This window comes from Balaenoptera physalus (genome assembly GCF_965194825.1).
Source record: "Balaenoptera physalus genome assembly, chromosome: 2".
Lineage (NCBI taxonomy): Eukaryota > Metazoa > Chordata > Mammalia > Artiodactyla > Balaenopteridae > Balaenoptera > Balaenoptera physalus.
Window position 1 is genome coordinate 47,411,126 of NC_138883.1, and position 12,765 is coordinate 47,423,890.

General features: G+C 39.9%; 1 pseudogene across 1 annotated transcript in view; it reads left to right on the forward strand.

Moving 5' to 3' along the window:
- LOC309655367 (nuclear cap-binding protein subunit 2 pseudogene) overlaps positions 1-12,765 on the forward strand; it is a 388,523-nt pseudogene that overhangs the window by 302,112 nt on the left and 73,646 nt on the right. The window lies entirely within an intron of this gene.

A 12,765-nucleotide genomic window follows, 5' to 3' on the forward strand; every position in this document is an offset into this window, starting at 1 on the left:
CGAAATCGGTTGATATGTTCATGTTAGTGCTGACCTGTAATAAGATTTTACATATTTCATCTTTGAAAATGTCTTTCACGAAGATAGATACTGACAAATATTGATATCAATCCATGAGCATATGATTTTCATTGAGCATTTTCATCACTCAGAAGGCATTTATGGAATTGTATTAGAGTCTTCTCTTGATATTTGACGTGGCATTGCAGATTAATCACTCCCAATTGAAGTTTAGGTGGAAGCTCCTCAATTGCACAGTTAAATAGATTTCAGAATATGGAAATTTCCTCCACACTTACATGGAGGTCTGACAAATGCTGCTGGAACTGCAGTTTGAGTTCAGAAAATATATCTGCGGCAAATTTGTGTGGGAATGGAGATCTTATTTTAGCTTTTGATGGCATGGAAAGTGTATCTGAGCCTGACGTTACTTTTTTTTTTTAACTTTATTGAAGTATAGCTGATTTACAATGTTTAATTTTTACTGTAAACAAAGTGACTCAGTTATACATGTGTATACATATATATGTATATATATATGCTTTTTCATATTCTTTTCCATTATGGTTTATCACAGGATATTGAATATTGTTCCCTGTGCTACACAGTAAAACCTTGTTGTTTACCATTCTGTATATAATAGTTTGCATCTGCTAATCCCAAACTCCCAATCCTTCCTTCCCCAAATCCCCTCTCCCCTTGGTAACCATAAGTTTGTTTTCTATGTCTGTGAGTCTATTTCTGTTTTGTAAATAAGTTCATTTGTATCATATTTTAGATTCTGCATATAAGTGATATCATATAATATATCTTTCTCTGTCTGACTTACTTCACTTAGTGTCATAATCTCTTGGTCCATCCATGTTGCTGCGAATGGCATTATTTCATTCTTTTTAATGGCTGAGTAATATTCCATTGTATATATTACCACATCTTCTTTATCCATTCATCTGTCGATGGACATTTAGGTTGTTTCCATGTCTTGGCTATTGTGAATAGTGCTGCTATGAACATAAGGGTGCATGTATCTTTTCGAATTATAGTTTTGTCTGGGTATATGCCCAGGAATGGGATTGCTGGATCATATGGCAACTCTATTTTTAGTTTTTTGAGGAACCTCCATACCGTTTTCCATAGTGGCTGCACCAATTTACATTCCCACCAACAGTGTAAGAGGGTTCCCTTTTCTCCACACCCTCTCCAGCACTTATTATTTGTAGACTTTTTAATGATGGCCATTCTGACAGGTGTGAAGTGGTACCTCATTGTACCTCATTGTTGTTTTGATTTGTATTTCTCTAGTAATTAGCAATGCTGAGCATCTTTTCATGTGCCTGTTGTCCATCTGTATGTCTTCTTTGGAGAAATGTCTGTGTAGGTCTTCTGCCCATTTTTCGACTGGGTTGTTTGTTTTTTTGTTATTGAATTGTAGGAGCTGTTTGTATATTTTGGAAATTAAGCCCTTGTCAATCGCATCATTTGCAAATATTTTCTCCCAGTCCATAGGGCGTCTTTTTGTTTTGTTTATGGTTTTCCTTTGCTGTGCAAAAGCTTGTAAGTTTGATTAGGTCCCATTTGTGTATTTTAGCTTTTATTTCTATTGCCTTGGGAGACTGACCTAAAAACACATTGGTACGATTTAGAGCTTGACATTTCTTGTGAGTCAAACAACATTAGTTGTCATCACAGTGACTTTTCCAAAGAAAAGTTTCTGTGTATAAGTTTCACAGGTAAGCACTGTTTTGTACTGTACATTTAGGTTGAATTAATTAAACACTATCACGTCTGCAACAAAATTTCCAAAGCCATTCAACATTCGAAAATAGTGGTTGAAGATGGTTCTTCTCCATCTCGTTCAGAAAATTTCAATTGCAATTTGAAAAATTACAATAAAACTGTGCCACTGCTAAGCCATTGAACTGCTGTGTGGTAGGGCAAGTCAAGATATTCAGCTTTTAATTCTAACAAAAATTCAGAGAACCAACATCCAGGGTAGTACCCCCAAAACATTCCAACATTTAGTCACCAGGTTGAGAAGGAAAAGCCAGCAAAAGAGATTTAGTAGAGCAGGCAGTGGTAGGAGGAAAACCAGAAGAGAGAAGGGTGTTAAAGTTAAAAGTTGCTGGCTGAACTGATATATGAACTGACACAAAGTATCTATTGGTAATGACCTTGCAAGTGCAATTTCCATTTTGTGGTAGGAAAGACGCCAGATTAAAGTGAGCAAAACAATGAGTGAAAAATAGGAAGGGCAGAAATTGCAGTTGAGATGTTTTTCTGTGAAGGGGGCAGAGAAATGGAGCCACAGGTAGAGGAGGTCATGATGGCAAGAAAGAAGTTTCTGGTTCATTTTCTTATTTGTGGTTTTTTTTTTAATCTGCATCCTTTAACAAGAAATCATAAAGCCTCATAACATACCAGACTACTTAAAATGTGAAAGTGACCACAATTAAACTCCACGGACCAGGCATCCATGAAGCAAGAGGTATTCCACATATGTGGCTTTGCCAGACAACTAATTTATCCCATTTAGCATCAAATCATTTTGAAATTTTTAATGCATTTTTGTGTAAATCTTACTAAAATATACTAACCAAATCTCTACTTGTGGAATTATATTACGGCCAGCAATTACATTCTGGGCTACATGGTGTAATGATGTCCTCTCAAGGACAATCAAAGTCCTTGAGAATATTTTGCTACTTCACAAGATGATCCCTGATGATTAGAGATTTTTAATTTGCTTCTCTCTCACTTTATCAGATGTTCCTAACAGTGGTAGATGTGAGAGAACGCCAGGCCCAGTGGATCTCCACATGACTGTTTAATAGAATTACCTGGTGGGGAGTGAGGGCAGGGGGCTTTTAGAAACCTCTGCCTGAACACCAGAGATTCTCATCCACGCAGTGTGGGCTAGGGCCTGGGCATTAGAGATCGTTAAATTCTGCAGATAGCTCTAAGCTAATGCAACTAGGGCTGAAAACCATTGACATGGCCCAAACTTTTCCTTTTAAAACTTTTCATTTTAAAATGAGGAAACAGATATCCACAGAGGTTGGGTGAACTAAGATCACTTAATTTCCAGTCGTCAGTGTACTGTGCCTCTTTAAAAGACCCCCGACCCCAGCTTTTGTCCAGGCTGGGAAATTTCTTCATCCACTGGAACATTTGTTGAGTTCTTGATATGTGCTAGAACCTGGTGATGGCCCCTGGAGACAAAGGTGAATAGATACAGTGTTTTGTTGTGAGTAGTTCAGAGTTGATTGGGTTAAACTGCAAAAATAAAATTATAGTTAAATATGTGAAAATAATCATTTATACAGTGGAGTATAGACTAGCGAGTGACTAAAGACTGTCTAAAATAAAATAAAATTAGTTCTGGGTGAGAGCCTGAATAAAGAGGATGAGCTTTAGTGGGAACACATAATTCCTAGAGAAACCACAACATAATAGGCAGTAATCAGCCTGTTCCATTGCATACTAACCAATCCTGAACTAGACTTGCCTAAGTCAACTGATTCCTTTTTCTTGTGAAATGTTGAGGCTTTAACTTTTTATAAACCCTGGCTTTGCCTTTGTTCAAGGAGGCAATCTTCACAGAGGCTGTTCTGCCTTGTGCATACCAGGAAATCCTCAGTGCTTTAAACGATTGTCTCTGATTATCTTTGACCCATCTGTTTTATATGCTTATGTGGTTCTCATTTTCAAGGTCTTCACTTGTGTTTTACATGCTTATTGTCACTTCATAAGTAACTTCTGGATAAGATAGCTACAGCTATGGAAAGAGTACTTAACTTGAACTTTATAGTGTACTCAGTGCATGCCAGAAATGTTCCAAGTGCTTTGCAGGTACTAATTTATTTATTTCTTAAGTGTCTCTATGAGGTAGGTACTATTGGTGCCATTCCCATTTTAGAGAAAAGTAAACTGAAGCAAGTAAGGTTGAGCAACTTTTTCAAAGTCTCCTAGTTGGTAAGAGGAGGTGGGCTTCAAACCCAGGCATTGGATGTCAGAGACCGCATGCTTTACCATGCTCCTATAATGCTTCTGCACTGAGCACTTTACAAGAAATGTACAGATCCCATAGGAAGGCAATAACAAAGCTTAACTGAGGGACATAAAAGAATACTGATTACACTGAAAACCATACTATTTTCCTAGACGGGAGTACTGAATACTCAATGCCAATTTTTCTTCCTTCCCACCTCTACCAGATTAATTTATAAGTTGAATGAAATTCTAATTAAGATGTCAGAGTTTTCTAGAACCAAGCAAAAATTATTCTTTTAAATATAAAAGTTAACATATGAAAAAAATATTCAAAGAGAAGAGTAACAAGAAACAAACTGCTCTGCCAGATAATGTGCTGTGTTATAAAGGTATCATAATTAAGAAAGAATGATAGCAGGAGAAGAATAGCCACTATATCAAGGGAAAAAGACACCCAGAAATCGATTCAGGCAGGTATGTGGTATATGATAAAGGCTGCATTTCAAATCTGTGGCAAAATAGTTTATTTTAATAAATATTGCTAATATAAATTGGTAAACTATTTGGGATAAGAACTAAGATGGATCCTTACCTTATACCTAATAAAAAAAAAATCCTAGATGGTCTTTTAAATGTGAAAAAAGGAAGCCACAACAAAGCTAGAAAAGAATATAAGTGAGTCTGGGGGGAGGCTTGCTTGCTTGTTTATTTTTGGAATCACGGGTTGGGAAAGGACTTTCAATCATGATACAGAAAGAGGTGTTTGGTAGATTTGGATCATTAGATGTGGGTAGAAAGATTTCCTCAAATAAAATTTTACCAGATGCTTAATTATAAAACATATAAGTGCGAAGATATTTTGATTGACACTAGGCGGACTGGGGAGCCCCCTCCCTGAGTGCAGTGCCTAGAGCATCTCCGCAGAACTCTGGGGGCAGAACAGAATCCTCTTAGACACTTGATTAAAATGCAGATTCCTGGGTCCCACGCCATACTACTGAAGTAGAATCACTGGAGCTAGGACTCAGAACTCTGCATTTTAACGAAACCCCCAATTAATATTCATGCACACTAAAGTTTGAGGGTCACTATACTGCCCTGAGCTCAGGGGAGCCACGTTGGACAAGGAGAACAGCAATCTAGATCAAAGAATTAACATAACTTCATGAGAAAGGGGGTCCTTACAGTCCTTAAAAGTCCTCTTGGAGCACGTTCTGGGGAGAGGAGAGCCTGGCGGCCAGAAGTAGGTAGCTGAGACAGAGAAGTTGAACGCTAACTGAAGAGCATGTCTGTGGAGAGTGAGTCTCCAAAAGAAAGCCATAATGTGGTATTTAACAGCTGTATCCTAGAAGCTGAGGAGAAACTGAAACAGAAAAGCTGGTAATAAGCAGTATAAATTGTCTGAAGTAGCCAGAATACTGGAAACAGTAAACCAAGTGGCAGATGAACTGACTTAAACTTCAGTTAAAAAAAAAACAACAAAAAAAAACCCTAGTTGTGCTTAATCACCTTGCATACTTTACAAGATTTGCTTCAAATAGATTCTCTTGCACGTTTTCACTTTTTAATATTTGTTATCTTTGTAACTTCAAAATATTTCCAAATAATTCCAAAATGTCAAAATCTGTTCATTGTAAAAAGTTAACCATACTCAAATATTTTAATGCAAAGTGGACATCCGCCATAATGCCCTCAGAGAAAATCCCCATGAAGTTTGTGTACTTTTCTGATTATTTTTCTGTGTACAAATTATGTATTTTATTATACTTATTACAATTTCATAAAAAAGGGAACATACTATAAAACTGTTAGATAATTTGCTTTTTTAACTTAACAATACTTCGTGGACATCTTTCCATGTCAACACATAGCAGTTACACCTTGAAGGGATTCAGACCTTCCCACTTTGGAATAAGGATTATTTTGAGCTGAGGGCAATTGAGGAATAGCAAGCACAGGAGTTGGTCTCTGCCCACCCCTGTCTGCCTAAAGCAGGGCATAAATTTCCCTTTCTAAAGGTGACATAAATTTCCCTTGTGAAGGTGTCCCCCTCCCTCATACCAAAAAGAGAACAACGTTTACCACAGTAGGTGGTACCAAGATGAGTTTGCATAAACAAAGCTTACTAAATAAACCTTATTCACCATTAGTTTCCCCCATGTATTTACCTCCCCACAAGTTACTACCCCTAGGAGCCCAAACCCCTTTTCCTTTTTCTAGTCACTTTTCCACAGTGTATCAGATCTAACTGCCTCTTGGGTTTTCACTTTTTTTCTATGGGGACCCAGTGCATGTAAAATTAAAAATAATCTTTGAATACCTTTTCTCTCGTTAAACTGTCTTTTGTCACTTTAATTCACAAGCCTCAGTAATTGAACCTAAGAAGGTAGAGGAAAACATTTTATTCCTTCTCCACAACTTCATTTCTTTAAATAGCCACACGGTATTATGCATTTTGCAATTTCAAAGTAGAAAGTGAGGTTGATTTATGCTCAATTTTTCTGATAAAACAAAGTGTGTTTATCTCAGTTGTATTCAAGTTTGCACATACTATCTCTGCTTAAAATAATTTACTGAGGCATCACTAACCATACTTTACTGGAAGCTTCCAGCAATAAAGGCAAAGTACCTAAGGGCAACTGAAGAGCTTTTAGAATGTGAATATTCTTCCTTTGGATATTGGATAATTATTTCTCAATGATAAGAGAAATTGTACTTTTTCATGGCAGAAATTGACCAAGTAAAACAATGAAAACAGAAAAACCGAACCACTCAAGGATAAATGTTTTCAGAATTTCAAGACTTTTGATTCCACAAGGAATAATAATCACCAGCATGTATTGATCATCTATTAAATGCCAGATGCATTATATGGGTTGCTTCATTTAATCACCATGATAACCCCCGTGAGACTACTCTTATTATCCCTAAAATGTGGAATTTCTTAACTCTGATACCATTCCCGTTCAACAGTCCACATTCTTAAAATACTAAAAGGCTGATTGAGTCTGCTTCCCCTTATAGGATTTCTGCATACCTAACAGAGGTCTGGAATTTATGTCTAAATCTCCTCTGAAGTCAATAAATACATGCAAAATCAAGAAAGATCATCTTCAACTAAATTAAGATCTTACAGAACTGCATAAAACTTTCAAGGCAGACTCTTAATAAGTAGTTTCTTCATGACACAATGGAATTTGATTTCTAACATATAGGAATGCCTTTCTGTGGGAACTGCTCATATCATTAGAAGTGTCCAGCTTCCTCTTCTAAGCTAATACTGCCCTTCCTTTGGCCTGTGCTCAGGGAAATGACAGGATGGGGTCAGGGGGACAGGTATGCAATCCTTGGCCAGGTGATCTCTGACCCAAAGGCAGTTAATCCATGGGGGAGTTAATAAGCATAGCCTGACTTAGCCTGGCACATGAAGATGAGCCAGTTTCCCTCTTAAGATTTTGAACTTATTCAAATACTGAAAGATTGAGGCTGTTAGCAAGAGAAGATGAAGCTAAATGTTCATGAGTAACAGAGAGACTAGAGGATGCAGCAGGGTCATGAAAAAGCCTACGAAAGTAACAGGATGAAGTTAAGGAAAAAGGAGAGGGCCTCAGCATAAAGGACAAACCCAAAGTCTAAAAGGTAGCATAACACCTGGGCTCCCATCCATCTCCTGCCCCCTGGGCTGTGGAGGGGATCAGAATATGCTACCCCAAAACCTGCTGCATTGACATGGGGATTATTTGAAGCTGAGGGCAGTTGAGAAACAGCACACACACACACACACACACACACACACACACACACACACACACACACACACACACACAGACAAAAACCACCCAAAAGCTTTCTACCCTCCCCCTGTTTGCCTAAAACTGAGTAGAAATTTCACTTTGTGAATGGGCTCCCCCTCCCCTCTTGTACCTGGAAGGGCAAAACTCTTAATCACCAGAGACTCTAGACTCTTATCCGCCCAGAGACAGCACTGAGAGGAATCTACATAAGAAACCTTACTAAACAACTCTTATATTCCATTAGTTTCCCCCATATGTTTACCTTCCCATAGTTTGTCACCCCTGAGAGCCTAAACCCCTGTTCCTTCATCTTATCCCTTTTCCACAATTTTACTGCTCTTTGTTAAAATGGTATATAAGCTCCTGTGTCTAACCGTCCCTATGAATTACTCATCACTGAGTTTCTCCTGCATGTATGCATACTGCATGTGTAAATAAATTCAGTTTTCTTTTCTCCCATTAATCCATCTTTTGTCAGTTTGGCTTGCAGGGGCCCAGTTACTGAACCTCCAAGGGGAGAGGAAGTTTTTTTACTCTCCTACAGCTGCAGTCTGAGGCATTTGGGGCCTTAGTGCAGGGAAACAGTAGTGGAGCCCTAACACTGAGTTCTAGGAGAGGCACCCACAACAGAGACACCAGGGCAAATGAGCACTAAAGCAGAACTCTTGTTTTAATCAGCATCATCCCACCCCCTACCCAATTCTTGAGCTCAACAAGAGGCATAAATAAAGTTCTGTGTTATAGTAGGATCTTTATTACTTCCTAATCTGGATTTACATAGCTATTTGAAATAACTAGACACAACTATTGTACCAATGTGTACTGACACGTCTAAGTTAGAGGCAGTAAACAAAGTTATAGGCTATAAAATTTTAGCCAAATGTCACCTACCTATAAATATTTTACTTAAGTACCCAGTGAATCTTTGGCCAAAATGAGAGGGTTACCTAATGTACCTACCATGTCTGCTTACAATATCACCTTCCTATCATCTGAATCTCTCTGAGAAATTTTAGACTTCAAACACAGGTTTAAAATATATCTATTAATATATCTGTTAAAAGCAAGTGGTAGAGTTCTACCTAACTTTGCTCTTACCTTTTCTTTACCTCTTAGATATTCACAAATCTGCTGAGCTTTATATGTTTATGTCCTGGGAACATAAACCTGCCTTCTGAGTTCTCACGAGGGGCTGTTAGCACTGCAATTAAAAAAGAAGAAGAAAAATTCCATAGTATATATCTCCAACCCCAGGAATTTTGTTTAGTTATTCAAAAGACATTTATTGAGTTCCTGCTCTGTGCTTTCTATATGAGGCAAGGTGACACATCAGAGTTTCATACACTACCCTAAGTTTTCAAAACATCTACCTGAAATATACTCCATCCCAAGGGTATATTATAATCTTTGTAGAGGAAAGAGCTGAATATGTATATTTCTGAAACAAGTCTTTAGGGGATTCTGATATACTTACCCTCACTCCCAATTTTACTCTCTGTTATTGGATAAAACTACTATGTAGACATAGGATTCAATCATAAAATTATGTGGTTATTTTGAGAATGTAAATTTAAAATGTGATTAATGAAACATCACTAAAAATAATACATCTTTTTAAGGCCTTTATTATCATCATTTTATTATGCTAAGGATGTATATAGCTTACATACAGGCAGACCTCATTTTATTGCACTTTATTGTGCTTCACAGATACTGCCTTTCTTATAAATTGAAGGTTTGTGGCAACCCTGCATCAAGCAAGTCTGTTGGCAACATTTTTGGAGCAGCTATTCCTCACTTGGTGTCTCTGTGTCACCTTCTTGTAATTCATATAATATTTCAAACTTTTTCATTATTAGATTTGTTATGGTGATCTGTGACTAATGATCTTTGATGTTACTGTTATAATTGTTTGGGGGCATTAGGAACATTGTCATCTTATCTTAAGAAATTGACACAGCTACTGTGACCTTCAGCAGCCACTGCCCTGATCAGTCAGCAGCCGTCAACATCAGGGCAGGCAAAAGCAAATCTCCGCCAGCAAAAAGATTATGACTTGCTGAAAACTCAGATGAGGTTTAGCACTTTTTTTTTTTTTGTAATTCTTTATTTTATTTATTTATTTTTGGCTGTGTTGGGTCTTCGTTTCTGTGCGAGGGCTTTCTCTAGTTGCGGCAAGCGGGGGCCACTCTTCATCGCGGTGCGCGGGCCTCTCACTACCGCGGCATCTTGTTGCGGAGCACAGGCTCCAGACGTGCAGGCTCAGTAGTTGTGGCTCACGGGCCTAGTTGCTCCGCGGCATGTGGGATCTTCCCAGACCAGGGCTCGAACCCGTGTCGCCTGCATTGGCAGGCAGATTCTCAACCACTGCACTACCACGGAAGCCCCGGTTTAGCACTTTTTAACAATAAAGTATTTTTAATGTATGTACACTGTTTTTTTAGGCAAAATGCTATTGCACACATAATATACAACAGTATAGTGTAATCATAAGTTTTATATGGACTGAGAAACCAAAAATTCAGGTGACTCGCTTTATTGCAATATTCACTGTATTGCTGTGGTCTGGAACTGCACCCACTTTATCTCCAAAATATGCCTGTATTGGGTTGGCTGCTGTAACAGAGAGTTCTCGCTCACATAACAGTCCTAAAAAGTAGCCCAGAGGTTGTATGGTAGCACGATAATCATCAGGGACCCAAGTCCCTCTATTTTGCTACTTTGACATCCTCAGCATGAGGCTTTTATGATAACTGCTCCATCCTCCATCATTATATCTGCAGTCCAGCCGAAGGGGAAAATAGAAAGGGGAGTATACCATCCTTTTCCATAAGAGCCCAGCCTAGAAGGCGCACACATCAGAATCACTTACCTCCCACTGGTCAGAATATGGTCATATTATCAAGCCTAACCTAGCATATAGGCAGCATATGTCCCATGAAAATTTTTGTTATGACATAAATATGGGAGAAGAGACATTAGCTACAACTAGCAATTTCTGTCACACATTACTAATAGAAATTGATGAGTGCAATGAAATCTGCCTCATTTTCAGCAAGTAGCAAAAGGGGGAAGCATTCAGTCTGCTTCTGAGGATTACTTTTGATACCAAGTGTCTTAGTCTGAGCACTCTGGGGAACGGACTCTGAGATGGAGATTTGCGTGCAGGAGGTTTACTGGGGAAGTGTTCCTCATAATCTGTGAGATGTCTTAATCCATTCAGGCTGCTATGACAAAATACCATAGACTATATCTTATAAACAACAGAAATTTAATTTTTCTAGTTCTGGAAGCTGGGAAGTCCAAGATCAAGGTGCTGGTAGATTCGGTGTCTGGTGAGGGCCTGCTTCCTGGTTCATAGATGGCCATCTTTTCACTGTGTCCTCACATGGTAGAAGGGACTAGGGAACTCTGTAGGGTCTCTTTTATATGAGCACTAATCCCATTTATAAGGGTTCCACCCTCATGACCTAAGGCTCCACCTCCTAATACCATCACATTGGGCATTAGGTGTCAACATATGAAATCAGGGGTGGGGAGGGGCAAATATTCAGTCTACAGCATGAGGCAACCAGCAGGACTGGGCAGAGGGAGGTGTTGAAGTGTGACAGTGCCACAGCAGAGGCCTCAGCCAATCCCATAGAAAGCGCTGAGCTGGAACGGCCTTTTTGACTTGTCCCTAAATTGAAGCAAGGGTCAGGCTTTTGTACCTGGCCATAAACCTGTTAAAGTATGCAGGCTGCCTCTGGGGAGGGCGTTTAATCTTGGGTAAAGTGGCTCCCTTAGGGCAGCGTTTCTCAACCTGAAGCACTGTTGACGTTCTGGGCTACTTGATTCTTTTTTTTTTTTTAATTAATTAATTAATGAATGAATTAATTAATTAATTATTTATGGCTGTGTTGGGTCTTCGTTTCTGTGCGAGGGCTTTCTCTAGTTGTGGCAAGCGGGGGCCACTCTTCATCGCGGTGCGCGGGCCTCTCACTATCGTGGCCTCTCTTGTTGCGGAGCACAGGCTCCAGACGCGCAGGCTCAGTAGTTGTGGCTCACGGGCCCAGCCGCTCCACGGCATGTGGGATATTCCCAGACCAGGGCTCGAACCCGTGTCCCCTGCATTAGCAGGCAGATTCTCAACCACTGCGCCACCAGGGAAGCCCGCTGCTTGATTCTTTATCGTAGGAAGCTGCCCGGGGCACTGTACATTGTTGAGCGGTATCGCAGCCTCTACCCACTAGACGCCCGTCCCATCCCACTCCTCCGTTATGACAACCAAAAATGTCTCCAGACACTACCAAATGCCCTGGGAGACCAAATTGTACCCACTAAGAACCACTGCTTTAGGCCAAAGGCAATGCTTACAGATGGATTCAGCTGTGAGCCATCAGCTGCCAATGCCCCCAGCAGTTAGGGGACCGGAGCCTCAGTCCTGAGGGGGGTGCATCTGGGGGATGCATCACAGTTTTCACTGCAGTGATGACAAGATCACACAAGTGGAGACGATGCTGGAGCTCCAGCCTCCCAGTCCAGTGCTCTTTCCTCAGGAAGGTTATTTATAACTTATACACTTGAAAAGCAAGAATAACTGATCTGGTCTAATCTTGATGACGAGCTTAGGAAGGAGTCAAAGGAAAGGGCTCAGAGACTCTGAACTGCTCTTGAAACCCATTAGCTGAGCAAAACTACAAGGAAGGCCCAAGGACTTGCATTTCCAGAAATAGATGCAGAAAGAGGAACAGGAGAAGAAGAGAAGACCCGTTGGAATTGGGCCGCATTCCAGCATAACGAAGCTCCAGAGCTGACCCTTCACCTCTTCCTCTTGCCTGTCCTTTCCTGGAAGCAGTGCTCTCCTAGCCTGTGAGCAACCTAACATTTCACCCACCTCTCAGACAAAGCCCTGTGGCCCCATCACTCACTTCCCTGTTCCTTGCTTCTCCCACCAGCCTCTCAGCTTGTCTGACCTGCTCGTTCCTGCCTTCAGCTTCTC